Below are 15476 nucleotides of genomic sequence, written 5' to 3'. Positions count from 1 at the left end.
GTAAGTGTCTTAAGTTCAAATTAAAGCTGCCATTAAATTTTCATCTTGTTCTTCAAGCAGACTGTTTTCTGGAAGTAGCATGTGTATACATTTTTAAGTGGCAGTGCCAAAGAGATATTTTATACTACACCAAATCTTTAGTGTTCAGAAAGACTGGCTCAACTTAATAGAAAAGTCAGTAAATAATCCAAGTCATTGGATCTGGGCAAAAGCGGGTCACCTAGAATTATTAGTAAAAGTAAAAATATGACCGTCTTTGGCAGTTTCATGCTGCAGATGCTGCATTTAAGATGACAACATTGAAATACAGAAAAACATGTGGGATTTATAGAAATTCTCTCCATGTCCAGATTGCCTTGTCCCGACAAGTTAAAACGTCACTTCTGAAACACATCTTTGACCAGTCCTTCAGCAAAACAAACCACCTTTAGAAAAGTGCTCCACAGACCCAAGAAGGTGAGTAGTAAGAAAGTGGATCATTGCCAAAACCAGGAGAGAACGGAGCTTCCGACATTGCCAACGTTTATAGAGGAGCCAGAAAGGGAAAGGGAACTAAAATGGAATATCGGACAGAAAAAGGCTTTGAAACAAAATGAATTTTTGGCAACTACCAACAAGTGTGTATCCTGGGGGAGACGCTGGGTGTGGTAGGAAAGACAGAAAGGACTAGCAAACAGTGGAACATGCTTACCCTGTTCTGTGAAGAAAAATGAGAGGTCCAGGGGTCGGGAAACATTCTGAAGATAACACTGTGCTGGAGTCATTTCCAACTCTCCTACAAATTCTATATCTGGGCCCCTAGCAGGAGCCACTTCAAAGATTTCCACTGCCATTTTGGTCAGGTAAAAAAAGTATACGAAATATTTAACCTCATTTTAATGGAAGCTGAAGCACAGAAAAAGACATGTAGTAAACTTCTGTTATTCCTTAGGAAGGAATTCTAATAAGCGGTGGTTTTGCTTATGATCTAATATTCAGAATAGTTGGGTTCTTGGAGTCAGACAATGTTGGGAGATTCCAGGCTTCACCACCTGCCGGCTGTGTTATCCTCCTGACCAAGCGAGTTTCCAAACCTATTGAAGCTTCAGATTTCTCATCCATCAAATGGGCATCGTATCTTCTTCATACACAGCGGCTAGGGAATAAATGTGAATTATGTTGAGCCTTTAGCAAAGTGTGTGTCACATAATAAGTGCTCAGTAAATTATAGCTGATATTACTAGAGAAAATACACCAGAACTCTACATCCTAGTAGGTGGCATGAAATTATTCTCATCTAAGGTAGCAAAGCTCTGCATTAGGAGCATCCTACAAGATGCAGATCTAAATACAGGACAGATTCAGAAGACAGAAAGTGTTCTAAATAATAACAAACTCCATGCTTTCTTTGAAAAGACTGTGATTCAGTTAGCACTTGGTTAAGGAACAAAACCCTACAGTCCTGAAGTTCTAACGGATGAAGAAGCAAATCCATACATATGAATACGAGGCTCTCCCTTTTTGAAAGTGTATTATCGTTTTCCATTTTGGATGATCTTTGGACTCTTCAGCAACTTGGGAGAGAAAAAGCCATGATTCTACTTTGTACAATCATTTTAAAAGGCTGAATAAAGGCTTTGATCCTGGCTTAGCAATGATTGCATTTGTCTCAGAGGGTGTCTCAAATTTAACTTCCGTATCTATGAACTCACCTTGTTGCAGGCAAATTGCTTACTCTCCTTATTACTCATCTTCGTCATCATAAAATAGAACAATAATGTTGACCTACCTCACAGGGTGCTGTGAATCTTTATTAACCAATGTTTGGAAGATTATGATCCTTAGATGAAAGGAACTGACAAGTATTATTATCATCTATTTTTGCATGATATGTTACAGAACAAGACTTTAAGATGCTCTTCCTGTGACAAAGGCCAATAAAGATATGCAGATTTGTGCAGCTGATTGTCCACAGACAGCCTGTAAAGTGATTCTCTTTGGAAATGATGTGAGGGATTCATCCGATTCTAGTTTGAGAATGTTTCCTTTTAAGGAACTGTTTCCTTTCCTTCTCCAGCTGTACGAGTTAGCCACTGATGAAGGAAGAGGATTAAATTTGCTTCCATCATTATAGCATTCTACCTTCTGTCTCTACCTGTCACTCAATCATAAAGACTCCTGTGACATTCTGAGTTCATTCTTTTTAAGGTCAGTTTAAGGGGAAGACTCTCTAAGGGTAAGAAATTAGTAGTTAACAACAGGAACATGAGTAAGGCATTTTTCTGTGTTCACCTCTTTTTTTTCAATCTTTGATTTTTTTCCCTTTAGTACATCTTTTGCATCAAGAATTCTTCTTTCCTCTTCAGGGAAAATGCCTTAAACTTCACCATTGAATGTGAACTGTTAGTCCCTAGGCATGCTGATTAGAGAATGCATGCAGTGACTGCTTCCCTGAGCGTCTGGATGGCTAGGGCGGCCAGGAAAGACCATGGCCGGGTTTCATGAGGCTTGGAAAACAGTTCAGACTCCTGAAGGGAGCGGAGAGCGGACCAAAGGATTTCTAACCAAGTTATCTACCCTACAGACTTACTTGCTAAAACACACGTCTAACCACATGCCTGGTCTGCACAAAACCAACTTCTCACGGCCCCCACAGTCTGCAGATACAGGCCATGATTGATTTTTCAGGGGCTCTTTACAAACTAGCACCCATCTTCGTTACAGCCTTATTGCCTACTGCCCTCCTCAGCCCAAAATACTTTTTCCCAACTTCAAACTAATCCTCGAGAGTCAGCTCAAAAGTTCGCTCTCGGGGCCTGCCCAGTAGTGTAGTGGTTAAATTTGCAGGCTCTGCTTCAGCGGCCTGGGGTTCATGAGTTCAGATCCTGGGCGTGGACATACACACCGCTCATCAAGCCATGCTGTGGCAGTGTCGCATGTACAAGATAGAGGAAAGCTGGAGCAGATGTCGGCTCAGGGCCAATCTTCCTCAAGCACAAAGAGGAAGATTGGCAACAGATGTTAGCTCAGGGCCAATCTGCTTCACCAAAAATAAACAAAGTATACAATTCAAAATAAAAAAAAATTCTCACCCTCATCATCCCAGAAAGTTAGTTACACCATCTTGTGTGTTCTCCTAGTGCTCAGAAACACTTGTGCATTAGCAATTGTCGCATGCATATAGAGAGAGAGCATATATTATAATATATAATATATTCAAATTATCTCACTGTATTATTTAAATTTTAATTATATAAATTATATTACATTTTCATTATATCCTTTATTTTTATTTAAACTTTATATACTTATATATTATTTCTCTAAATTACATTTTGTCCACATATTTAAATAGTTTTATGTAAATTTTTAATTAAATATATTAAATATTATTTAAATATATCCATACATTCATATAAACATACATATATTCCTATATGTGTCTATGTATATGCTTTATTTATATATTTTTCATTATTATTTATTAACATTTTCTTCATAAATTTATATTTGTTAAATTTAGAGTATGTTCATTTAATATTACATTTTAAATAAATGTAATTATTTAAGATCTTGTCTGCCTCGAGCACTAGCTTTGTGTGAACTCCCCTAGGAGAGGATTTCAGAATGAGATTCAACTCAACTAACCACAGTAATAATGTCTCCTTTTATTGAGCGCTCACTCCAAGTCAGACACTGAGGTAAATCATTTGTGAACATTATCTCATTTAATCTACACAAGCATTCAATGAAGTCGGTGCTGTTATTGTCTACATCTATCTGTGAAGAGATAGGAAGACACTGAGGTAAGTCATTTGTGAACATTATCTTATTTAATCTACACAAGCATTCAATGAAGTCGGTGCTGTTATTGTCCACATCTATCTGTGAAGAGATAGGAAGGCACTGAGGTAAATCACTTGTGAACATTATCTCATTTACTCTACACAAGCATTCCATGAAATCGATGCTGTTATTGTCTACATCTATCTGTGAAGAGATAGGAAGGCAAACCAATGCGGTAACTTGCCCCTGGTAATAAGTGTTTCATTAGGCTTCAGCCTTGGTTCTCTCTCGACTCCAGAGACCTGGCCCTTGGCCACTTGGCGGCGGGGCATGGGGGGAGGCTGCACATCATAGCAGCTAAGTGCAAGGGCTTGGGAGGCAGATGACCCAGGTATAAACTCCCATTCGATCATCTCTTAGTGGTGGTTCTAGAATATTCTTCCTGCCTCTCGTGGCCCTATTGTTTGAGAGAGCTTGAGATCTAGCATGACTGCCGAGAGGAAAAGGGGGGACGCTGCAGCAGTAATGAGTGACAGAAAACTTAGACTTTGTAAAGAATTGACATCTTTACTTCTCCAGTGATAAAATCAGAAGGAACACTGGCTACAAAGTAAACTTACATTTCTTCCGCATTTGGACGACTTCGATCCTTTAGACTCTTGCTACCTAGGAACAGGTACCATTAGCATCAACTGGCAGCTTGTGAGAAATGCAGGCTCTCAAGTCCCACTGGTGACTACAGAATCAAAATCTGGCTGATTCTCATGTACAAAAGAGCTTGAGAAGCACAGGCCTCGATCGTTCTCTTGTGCCCAATATCATTACATCGCGGTTTAAAGATTTGTCTGATTTTCCATTGTAGTTACAACAACTTATTTCTAAGAAAGATGTGAGGATCCTGAGAGAAATGTGGGGGTGAGGTAGCAGGTCAACCAAGAATCAGCTTCTAATATCAGGTTTGTTACCAAGAGGCTGTGTGACCTAAGGTAAATTACTGTCTCTGAATTTAATTTCTACCTCTATAACAAGTGTCTTGGAAGGAAGGAGATAGGAAAGAGGAAAATTAGCACAGATTATTGTAAAGGTAACTTTTTAAATTCAAATATTCGTTAAATAAAAGACCAATTAAAGTAAAACACAGATCTGACTAAAAATTGTGAGGATTGTGTCTCTGTCTTAGCCTCTACTGTATTTTTTAGCACGTAATAGTTACTCAGTAAATATATGAGCCAAGAATGAATGATGGCCACTCTTACATTTTCAGAAGTCTTTCCCAAAGCTAGCAGCACCTTCTGTATTCCTACCATAATTTTTACATGTACTAATTGACACAAGACAATGTAACAAATTTTTTTCTAAAGCACTTATAAATTACCCATTATCTCACCAACTAATAACTTTTGTGTTATTTACTTCGCTAGGCATGCATCTTTCACACAGCTAACATCATAGGTACACAGATTTGAAATCTGCATATTTCTTCATTATATCAGAGCACTGGCACATGGTAGGCATTCAGTAAACATTTGCGAATGCATATAGCTTTTATAACTATTTTAGGACTGCATAATATTTGCTCAAGTTAATGTATCCCAACTTTCAAACCAAGGTCCATCATGTTGGACATCTTGGTGGTTTCTCATTTTTTTACTTTTACAAAAAAACCCTACAGTGAAATCTTTGACAATGTATATTTAGGGGTCTGCTGAGTGACATTTCTTTGGAATTCATTGGAGTGGATCGACTAGAATGAAGGGTCTGAGCATCTTTACGGCTCTTGTTAAACACTGCTGAATTTTCTTTCTAGTGCCAAAATGCTAGGATTCTTAGCGAATCTCACATTCTCAAGTGGCTGCAGCAAAGCAGAGAAGCCAGCTACCAGCCACTCATGCCACCCTAGTCTTTGAAAATGGCAAAAGAGACATTGGCACATTTGTTTTTCATGAATGATTAAAACAAAATGGAAATCTTGTGCTGGAAATTGGCTTACAGCATCCAAAATATCATGTTACATAAATGACCAGAGACTAGGTGGATACACAAGATCAATTCAGAATTGCATTATTTCCCAGAATCTGAGAGTAGCACTTTGGACCACGGATTCACAATACTGTTTCTAACCTATTTTCAAAACATCAAAGAGAAGGACCAGAAGTCACAATGAATTAATATCCTAGACTTTCAGATCTGGAGACATAGGTTCATTTCTCTCAGTTGAAAGTAAATAGGAGTTTTCTGGCTTCTTGGAGATCCCTTGTGGATATTTCATTCACCCCCAGGTTTGACAGTTTGACAGGATGGTCCCAGCTTCTCCTTTTTCAACATGACCTGAGGGCTGAAAGCTCAGATGTGGCGAGGCAGGTGCCATAACTGAGCTGAGGGAAAAGCGAACTCGTCTCCCACTCCCCTCATCACACATTCCTCTTGGGATTCCCATCTACTCTTCCACATTTCTCTTCAAGAGGCACTGAGTTACACAGCTGTTGTTTAAAAGAGGCAGGAAATAAAGGAGGAGGAGCTCTGGCACCTCGACCGACTTAGTGATGGAAAGTTGAAGGCTATCAAAGTGCAGCTGCAGAATCCACCGGCATGGCCACGGAAACGTTGCGGTCCATCCAAGAGGACCTAATGGAGATGCTGCCTTGACAAGTTTTCCTTCAGCGACACACACCTCTATTCTCTACTCAAGTCAGTTTCTGAGATCTCATCACAAAGACTACGGCAATGTTGTTAACATTCTCAGGCATGATCACCCTTTCTTCCAGGAGGTCTTCCTGCTAAGTCAAGGTTATCTACCCCTTCTTTGTGGTTTCCTGACATCCTTCTCCCCATTGGAGAACTCTCACTTGTAATCACCTGTACATATTTGTTTCTCTCACTGGACTCTAGACTCCCTGGGAACGGAATGTACCTACCTCATTCACCAGTGTATCACCCAGTGCCTAGCAGAGTACATGCTCATCTCTAGATCCATCCTTTGACTCATGTCTTTCTAGGCATCTCTGTAAGCTCTTCTGAATCACCCTGGAAATCATCTGAGACATCTTTGTGAGGAGACAAGTGGTGTAGAAGAGGCTCTCCTGATGGGCCCCATGAGGAGGGAGTTGTCACAGGCTCCCTGCCTGCGGGGCCTTTCAGCTCAGGTGAACTAGATTTCCACCAGAAACTCTATGCGTGTTCTTACATGAGAAGTGTGACTGCTGTGATGATAGAAAATGACAACTGATCCTTCTCAAAAAGACAAAGGAACAGGAGAAAGCAAATTGATCATCCTTTATTCAACCAATGTCAATACTGGACCCAGGATAATTCCACTTCAGGAAAACTTGGACTGAGGAATTTTTGATCAGAAAAACCAACTACATGTACAACGTTACTTTATATCTGCCTTTCTTTTGAGTTAAGTTGGGTTTCAATTTAAAGTATGCTTTAAAAGATTTTTAAAAAGGCAGAAGAACAGTCTTTCATCTGTCTCCCTCCTGACAGTTTTCCCGTGGGATCGCTGAGTGAAGAAAGCCTGGCTGATCCTAGACCTTCTGAATTGGTGGGACATCCACTTTTCTCTGACACAGGGGCCCTGCTTTCATTTGAGGTCAGCTGTATCAAACCACGAGCATATGTTTCCCCAAAAAACCAGTTATGTCTTTTAAGGCATAGTAAAGACCATTGAAACATTCCTTCTCCCCCTGCAGAAGCCTGGGAATGAATTCCTCACTATCGAGAAGTCCAGGAGAGAAAAGGGCAGCCAGCCAGGGAGCAGAAGGGAACCTGGGGAGCTGATCGCCTCAGACTTGGAAAGACCAGCCTCCCAGCCTCAACCTGCAGTCATGGGAAAACCCCAAGAACTTGTCTCTTTCTCTTACATTTTTTCCTGAAAGAACATGCAGAGCTCCTCCTCTGAGCCTCACTACACCCCAATATTTGGGATAATTGTATCTCACCTCTCTTCAGCTGGGTTGCTAAGATCTCCTCCTAGAGTTGGGTTTTTAAAGGAAGCAGGTTTAAAACTGTCAGCAAGAGAAGAGAGAAGGCCAAATTGCTCTCATGCTTGAACCTGTGGGCCAATTTGTTTGTAAGTGGATAGGTATGCAGTGAAGATAGAACCGTCTGGGGGAAATGCTCCACAACCCCGCTTCAGAGGGGCTGTTCCCCCTGATGCTGCTCCTCAGCCCAGCGCCAGCCCCCAGTGGGGGAGAAGCAGACCCTGAACACAGAGGAGAAGGCCCAATTCTGTACACTCCCAAGTTAAAAGGATCACAGGGACTGCCTGTGAAGGGAGACACTTTAGAGCTCACATTGCAAGGTCTGTGTCCAATCAGAGACTGCAGGCCAAGGAGGAAGCTCAGATGAGAGAAAGGAGGAGAGGATGAAGCTAGAGAGGCTCCAAGCAGCCCTACAAGGAACCTAGGGAGAAGTTTTTTTAATAAAATGAAATTACTGCCCCTTCCATTGCCTCCTCGTTGAGCCTATGTGGTCCAGCTGTCAGCGAGCACATAAATTCCATCTCAAGGCCAGCATTAGCAGCAGAGGCAGAAAAATGTAGGCTTGGGGAGAAACATCTGGGTTCTAATCTTGGTTTTCCTACTTCCTGTTTATGAGATTTTAGCGAAGATATTTAACCCAATTGAACCTCAGTTTTCTGATCTGTAAAAGGAAAATAACAATTCCTACCAGAAGGCTGACTTAAAAGGATCTTAAAAGTTTGAAGAGCCATATTGGGTACAATTCTTTGTCAATCAGTATTATCCCTACCACCTTCTATAGGTTCCCCTTTATCTCAGGTGCTAGATGCCTAAGAACTACATATCCCAGACTTCCTTCCCACTAACAGTCTGGGTATGACATGTTTAATAATAAAATTCATTTGCGGGATATCTGCAAAGCAGATGAGAGCACGAGGCTCCTCTTCCTCTGTCACTAGTGGAGCTAGTGGTGACTGTGTGAGCTTCGGCAGATGTGACCAACGTGGCAGCTAGCTGGCCTCCTTCACTGCCAGGCACCAGCTTCAGGGTTGTGGGTCAGTTGTAATTTCCTGCAGCTACCTGATCTCAGGTGGCAGTCTGTGTTGGCACAACCTGAAGGCTAGGAGTAGCCCACCTTACTTTCTTGACTCTAGTCTTTTCCAAAATCTAGTAAGCATATATATTAGTTTTCTATTGCTGTGCGTGCAATTACTTTGCAGCTTAAGACAACACGTGTTGATTATCACATGGTTCTCTAGGTCAGAATTCCCAGTGGGCACAACTATGTTCTATGCTCAGAGTCTCACAAGGCTGAAATCAAGGTATCGATCAGGCGGGGATCTCATCTGAGGAGTCTGGGATGATTTACTTGCGAGCTCATTCAGGATACTGGCAGAATTCGTGTCTTAGTGGTTTTAGGATTGAGTCTCCGGTTCCTTCCTGGCTGCCACCAGAGGCCTCTCTCAGCTCCTGAAAACCACCCGCATTCTTCCCCATGTGGCTTCCTTCATCTCCAAACCAGCAATGCCACAATAAGTCCTTCTCACAACATCACAGCCAGCGGCAGGATCCCCCACATCACATCTCCTCACACTTGGACTCTGACTCCCTTTTACGCCCTCAGCCAGAGAAAGCTGCTTGATTTCAAGGGCTCATGTGGTTAGACCAGGCCCACCCAGGTAATCTCTCTTTCTTAAGATAAACTGTGCCATGTAACATATCATAATCACAGGAATGATATATCAGCATATTCACAGCTAGATGGAACATCTTTGGGAGACCATTTTAGAAATTCTGCCTACTATAGCACCTAATTCCCTCTATTAAATCACATCCTGCTTGAAAAACCTAGAGGGGTCTCTGTTTTCCTCTAGTGAACCATAAGTGATCTGAGATCACAGTCCGCAGACGAACTCTGAAGTGGAAAAAACAACCTTTGGATTATAGTAGTCTTACCTTTGGAACATTCTGGACCCTTAGCCAATAGATGTCAGTTCAACAAACAATTATTCTGCAACCTTCATGTACCAGGTAGTGCTATGTTTAAGGGAATAAAAAAAGAATAAGAAACCCAAGCCTTATGGTCTAGTGGGCAAAAGAGACACATGAGTAGGGCATTTCAATGTAACGTCATCAGAGATGATAAAAGAGATTGGGTTCAAAGTTGAGTATCACTTTTTTACTCAAGAAATATTGACCTGGCATCTGTTTGGGCTCGGGTATTGCTTTAAGTGCCAGTGATTTAAAGACCAATGAGGTAGATTACTGCCCTAGAGAATCTCAAAGCAGCAGAAGAGTCAGATACGCAATATGACATTATTTCCAGATATCACATTTGTTATCAGATATCACAATACAATGCTGTTATAATAATAGCTGCAATTTTTTGACTTTTTACTAGTTACCCTATACTACTTTACATACATTATCCTATTTAAAATTTGCCTTAAGCCTGAGAGTTATGCAAGTATTTTCTAAATTTCTCAAAGGATGAAACTGAGACTGAAAAGTATTAAGTCACTTCTCTAGGAAAAGATAGATCTGGCTTTGCGACCCAGAAAGACTCAATTCTAACACCCCTTGTAGTGGATAATGTCTAATGTCGGTGTTCTGCCCAGATCCCTTATGGTCCTTTTTCACCTCTTTTGTGCTGCCTGCCCCATCCCACCTCACTCCTTACTCCCACTCCCACACCTATGGGCTCCATGTGCCACGGACACAACCTGCCATCTTTCTTGGGGAAATAGCCTTTGAGTCTCCTTTGCCCACACAACTGGAGAGAGCAAAGTGCCTGGGAGTGCACATCCCCCGGGCTGTCCTTAATCAGTAACTGATGGATGTGCATGTAAAAACACTAGTCAGGACACTCTGAGGCTTGATTTATACAGTTAGTAAGTTTCCTGCAGATACGGCAAAAATAACCCTCTGTGCAACTTGGTGATTGCACACTGACTTGGCTTCCTCCTCTCCCTGCCCTCTGCCCTCCACCACTACTCTCCTAGTTTCCCTTGGGAATTTCCTTACAAATAATTGCACACAGATCTGAGAGTCTGCCCTAAGACACGCATGCTTTGACATTTACACTACCCCACTACGAGAACTGAGAGAAGAGGATGATTAACTCTGTTTGGGGCAATTGGCAAATACTTTCCAAAGAAGTCATATTTCCAGGCATGAAAGATAAGAGAGGTCTGCCAAGGCAGACAAGTGGGAAGAAGCACACTCCAGGCAGAGGGGACTGCACACACAAAAACACAGAGACAAGAGGAGGAGGGCAAGTGGAAGGATGGAGCAAAGAAACGGATGCGCTTGAGCAGAAGGTAGATGGAGTTGAGTGCTTGCCAAGAGTTAGAGCTCTCAGGCCAGGAGGAGCACCTAAGAGTAAGGGAGGGTGGACCATGATCAGATTTATTTTCTCATACAAGAAATATTTATTGAGAGCTTACAATGAAGGTAGAAAACCAACCCAGGTACTGGGGATATTGCCATGAAGACCAACCTGGTCTATGGACCTCATCAAGTTACGGAATAATCCTTTTCTGTCCAAAACAGTAACCACTAAATACATATGCCTATTTTACATCAAATTAACTAAAATTGAAACTTAGTTCCCTAGTCACGTTAGCCACATTTCAAGTGCTCAGTAGCCACACGTGGCTGTCATATAGGATGGTGCAGGAACAGAATGTTTGCATCACCAGAGAAAGTCCTACTGGACAACGCTAGTCTAATCACATGAGAGGACAGCTATGAGTCTTACATCTAATTTTTAATTTGTATGTGTCTGTCTCCCATTTACTCTTTTCGAAGTCATTTCTTGTGTTTTTCTTTTTGACACAGAAGAATCTGAGAATGGATTTGGTTGCACAACCGGGCCTCTGCATGACCACCTTCATTTGGCAACCAAATCGTAGTAGCAGTTGTCAAAAGGCCAGGCTTGCACGTTTCCCTTTGAAAATGCTTGTGGTCCTTTTATGTATCGGATGAGGGGAGCCGCGCACACCTGCCCTGGGAACCTGAGTTGCGGGATCTGCCTGCCTCGGTCTGTTTACCTTGTTCATTATGAACCTGTGTAGCTCAAGGCACTTCCTCCAAAAGCAAAAGAATATTCATGAAAGAAGCACAAACTGAACTCCTTACCTGGCACTCTATCATCTCCAGAGCTACAAAAATGAAAGTAAACAGCCACTAGCAACAGTAATCTCTGAAATCTGTCACGCAGTTTAAAACTGATGATTCTTTCTAAATTTTATATGATACTAAAGGAACTGGGATTTCCTCTGGGGAGTCATTTCTCTCTACTTTTTCTTCCACTTTCTTGCGAGAACCAATAAACAACAAAGTTTTTACTGATATTTTAGAATAAATCTATCATAAACATAAAAACTGAGCTATGTAATTAAATATTTTAATCAAAGCATTACTGTAGACTAATTTAAACCTCACAATTCCGAAGGATGTAGGACAAACCCTAATGGCTGTGGCATTCAAAAGCTGAGTTAACCCTAAAAGAGAAAGAAAACGCTATCTTTTTAAATAATAAAATATCAACTTTTGTCAACTGCAATGCCTGCTTCATAAGGTTAACTCAGTCAGCTTTACAAGATTTTAGTAGTCCTGATTTATAAGAAACTGGTGAACACTAGGAGACCAGTTCCCAAAGGCCCGAGCAGCTGCAGGAAGGACAGGCAAAGAGCAGAGAGATTGTATCATTTCCAGGGGAAAGAAGGTGTCACTGCGATCAACAGGCTTGCTTTTACAGAGCGTATTCTTTGTTTTGTTTGTTTTTGTTTTTATTTTCCCTTAGTGCCTGGTTAATTTGGCACCTTCAGGCAAAAGCGTATGGGATGTGCACACTTTCCTCTCTGTCTAATTGCACAAGCCTAAGGAGGCGATGATGACCAAGCTCTTGGAGTTTTCCAGTTGATTGTAGAGAAGTGCATTGTACACCACAGCATATTCTCACAGCCCTGCCACCAGATGAAAGGAAGAGCACAAAAGCACCAGCAAAGCCAGCACTCCACTTTTCTTGTTGTAACATGCCATCAGATACGGCCGGGCACTCGGCTGAAGTAGGCATTCTGCTGCTCACGTTCGGCCAAGTTCAGCTGAGAATGTCTGAAATCAACAGGTGGCCTCGCTAATGGAACAGATTCACTCATTGTTTGTGTGTTTAATGAATCATTGAGTTACTGATCAGCAGTGAGCAATGGAAGCTGTTCAAACAGAACGGAAGCCCAGCCGTGAGGCGGTGCAGTGGCCACACTCCTTTGAATCAGCTCCGGTCCCACGGGGGTGTGGGGGGTGTGGGAGGTGTGGAGTTTACTCCCCACGGTTCTCAGAAAAGCTGATAGAGAGAAGAGGTTGTTATTTCTAGTTGGGTGATGAAAGTCGGCTCAGGGGACAGAGACCAAAGGGCCAAACGTAAAAAGGGGAGGAAGTGAAAACATCTGAATCAAAGGTTGGGGTAAGACGGGGAGACAGGCATTGGCAGTGAACCGTGCAGTAACCTTCATCTTGTCCCCGGTCCTGAGGAAGTAACCAAGTAGGGAAGGACCAAAATAAGTAAGAAAAAACAAAGCTTAGGATTTGAATGCTGGCTTCCTCACAAAGAGTTCATGGGACAATGGGAATTCTCTGTCGTCTCAGGAGGCAAGGCTGACCCTTCTTGGCAGGATTCCCGCATGTTGTACCAGGCCTTCCCTGGGAGTAGACTTTGACTGAAGGTAGACCAGAATTGTATTTCCTGGGCTGTGCTTTTCTTTTTTTCCCACAAATAAGACTTTTTATTTGTCACCATTAAACGTCTGAATTTTAAGCAGTCTTGGACTGGTGTCTCATATCCACTAGCTCATTCAACTTTATCACCTGTCTCATGTCCAGGAGCTTTTCCAGAACTGTTGCCTGTACCTTGAAGCTTCATGTGTTTTCCCAGTTCAAACTCGGGCTTCTTCAGCATTTTTACTTTTCTAGTGAACACATCATAGTGAGGATAAACAGATTGGCAAGCCTTTTCTATGTCTTTCCCAATGCTGTCTGGAATCAATTCTCTCAAGTTGTTTGTCTGCACCTCCTTGGCCATGATTTCCATCATCTTCTATCAGATTTGATGCACCTGTAGGTGCTGAGTGTAAGAGATCTTCCAAATCTGATTGTTGCTTTTTTTAGTAAAACCAACAGAGAAGAGATGAAGCAAAAAACAATTGGTAGTCTTAACATCAACCTTAGCTTCAGTAGTGGTCTGCCCTTGTTTTTTGACCATGGAGCACATATTTTCATGGGTAAGATCCATGTCATGGAAGTTGGTCAGGCAGTTTTTCCCTCAATATCCTCAGTAATTAGCTTGGATTTTCTAAATGCAGCTTCATTGTTCTGCAGAGCGACAAGCCTCTCTTTAAAAACATGACCCTTGAGGCCATTAAATGCAATTTTGGTTCCTTGAGGCTAGCATTTTTTTTGTATTTCATATATTCAACATAGCTAGTGCTTTCACATCATACAAATCTTTCTTAGAAAATGGACCAACTACTTTCTTCTTGGCTCCCTTTTTGCCACCTTTTATGGGCTGTGTTTTTTTTAAAAGGTAGGGGACATATGAGAGATATGGCAGAGCGTGGCCTGGTGAGGAGAGCACTGTGCTATTGGTTAAGTAATGTGTATCTTAGTTTCAACTCTGCCATTGTCTCTGGAGCACCATTGGTCATGTACTCTCTACGGCAGAGACTAGCTAGCTATTCACCAAACCTGTTTCCTTTCCTCTTGGATACGCAGCTGAACCCAGTTGCCAGCCTTCTTTAAGTCAGATGTGTCCATATGACAAGCTCTGGCCAATGGAATGGGGACCAAAGTCAGGCACTTTCCAATCAAACCTGGATCATAATCCTTCTAGAGGATCCTCTTTTTCCCCTTGTCTCAGCTGAATATTGATACCTAGGGTAGCCTTGAAGATCACAGAGCCTCTGTCGGTCTTCGATCCCCTCACCCCCCAGGGTGGCCAAGCAGAATCTAGGACAGCTGGAGTGTAGGCTGAGCACCTCAGCTATAAGCAATCTCTTCCATTTACCTTAGTGCACTGGACAAACATGAATTCCTTCCACATGTGCCACGAAAACTGGACAGTGTCTCAATGGATTCTCAGGTTTCTTCCAGCCCCACCAGCTTTGATTCGAAGCTGTCGCCTTATTTATATTTTCATCCACCCTGGACAAAGACAAGGAGGATGCTCATCCTGTCCGTTCAAGGTCTCCTGGAGGAAGGAATGGGGCGTTTCTCTATCACATTCTCCTTTAAGGACAGAGAGAAAAGGGGAAAATATAGAAAAGAGGGAAAATAGAAAGTCTGTCAGAGTCCACCAGTTAGTTAACGGGAGGGAATTGTGAGGAAGCATAAAGGGCAGTGATATGAAACCTGGGCAACTCAGACCAGAGAGTGAGGTGTCATTTGCCATTGCCTCGTGGCAGATCTTTGGGCTATAAATCTTGAATGAGGGTGAAAACAGTAACAACAAGCTTCAACTCTACCAGCATGTCCCTTGTTGTGGGCCTGTGCTTAATCAAGCCAGCCCCAAATCCTTTTAGAACTGGAGATCTCAGCTATTCCAAAATGAATCTCCATTCATATCTCCTCTTCAATAAGGTCTTCTTTTCAACACAGAGGAGGATGTGAAAGCTGTTGCTCCCCTAGGCAATGTCATTGCTGTTTGAAAAACCAAGATATGTGTACGCACACATGTTCTCTGTGTACATAACA

General features: G+C 42.0%; 1 pseudogene; it reads right to left on the bottom strand.

Annotated features, from left to right (window-relative positions):
- The window catches only part of LOC124231070 (40S ribosomal protein S3a-like), a 167483-nt pseudogene extending 152657 nt beyond the window's left edge, over nucleotides 1-14826 (bottom strand).
- Between the last annotated feature and the right edge of the window lie 650 nt (nucleotides 14827-15476).

This window comes from Equus quagga, chromosome 20, assembly GCF_021613505.1.
Source record: "Equus quagga isolate Etosha38 chromosome 20, UCLA_HA_Equagga_1.0, whole genome shotgun sequence".
Lineage (NCBI taxonomy): Eukaryota > Metazoa > Chordata > Mammalia > Perissodactyla > Equidae > Equus > Equus quagga.
This window is presented reverse-complemented; position numbering and strand designations above follow the sequence as displayed.